General features: G+C 38.5%; 1 pseudogene; it reads left to right on the top strand.

Annotated features, from left to right (window-relative positions):
- The first annotated feature begins 345 nt into the window (after window positions 1–345).
- Window positions 346–936, top strand: LOC145685184 (macro domain-containing protein PG1779 pseudogene; annotated as a pseudogene).
- The last annotated feature ends 390 nt before the right edge of the window (window positions 937–1,326 follow it).

Raw genomic sequence — 1,326 nt, 5'->3', positions numbered from 1 at the left:
ACATAATAAGAAGAGGGAGCAGCAGACATTTAACAAGGGTCAACTTGTGTGGATCTACGATGCGACGAAACGGAAAGGTGACTGTAGTGCATTCTCTGGAAAATATTTTGGACCAGGACAAATAGTATCCCGTAAGCATGACAATAGTTACTATGTAAAATACCGAACTCCCCGAGGTCAAATAAAGATTGATTCTATAGCGATCGACAGGTTAAAAAAGTATTATCCTCCTCCAGAAGGACGCCTTAAAATTTACGTAAATAAGAAACATCTGAGATTGATGTAGTAGGAGAGGGAGTACCGGATAAAAATCTCCAGGAAGTGGATAAGGTAAATTCCTTCTTGATGGAGTTCCAAGATCCGGATAACGAAACGCAATTAGAATCGTTGTTTATAAGGAAAGTTGTTTTCATGTCCGATCTACCATCTTGGGATCAGGTGGGTCCGAAAACAAGTTCAGTGGAAGGTTTGGAGAGATCTAAGTTTGCCGTCAACCACGACATTAATAAGAAAGTTGCGCTCTATTACGGTTCAATCACGACGTTAGCTGGTGATTGTATAGTAAACTCATCCAATTCCTTTCTAGAGCCACGAGGAGGCGTGGACAAAGCAATTCAAAGTCTTGCAGGAGAAGAAATGCAAGACGAGTGTCGTAAAATATCCCACCTTTCCCAGGGTAACGTATGCATTACACAGGGTTACAATCTACCCGTGGATTTTGTGATTCATGTTAGCGCACCTGATGATCGAAATCCTAAGAAGTTAAAAATGTGTTACGAAAAAACGTTGCAATTAGCAGTAGACAACGATATAACATCCATTGCGTTCCCCAACATCTCTACAGGAGTTTTTGGTTTTCCTAAAGCAGATGCTTGTCGCATTGCTTTACAGACAGTACGTCTTTTCCTGGAAGAACATCTTGACTCTATCGAATGAAGTGTTCGTGCAGTATGACAAAGAGAATCAAAAAATCTATGAACAACTTATGCACCTCTATTTTCCTATATAATATAGCTGAAAGAAAAAGTATTAGTATGTTACTGGTTAATTGACTTAATGCTATCTTAACGCTAGCAATATATATAGAATATGGGAAAGGATATAGTTATTCATCATCAGTGCTATGCAGTTTTCTTTTGCTCTCGTCATCATATCCGTCTCCTATTATCATTTTTTGGGAATTTCAGATTCTCCACTTACCTAGAAAAAGAAAAAAGAAACATTGAAATAAGTAACGCAATTTAACAATCACATATCGTCGTCGGCAATTCAAAACCTGCTATGTGCATTTTGCAGGAGAAGCGAAAAACAGTATCCTGGTTAGAT

This window comes from Thermobia domestica, chromosome 5 (assembly GCF_964235325.1).
Source record: "Thermobia domestica chromosome 5, izTheDome1.hap1.1, whole genome shotgun sequence".
Taxonomy (NCBI): domain Eukaryota; kingdom Metazoa; phylum Arthropoda; class Insecta; order Zygentoma; family Lepismatidae; genus Thermobia; species Thermobia domestica.
This window is presented reverse-complemented; position numbering and strand designations above follow the sequence as displayed.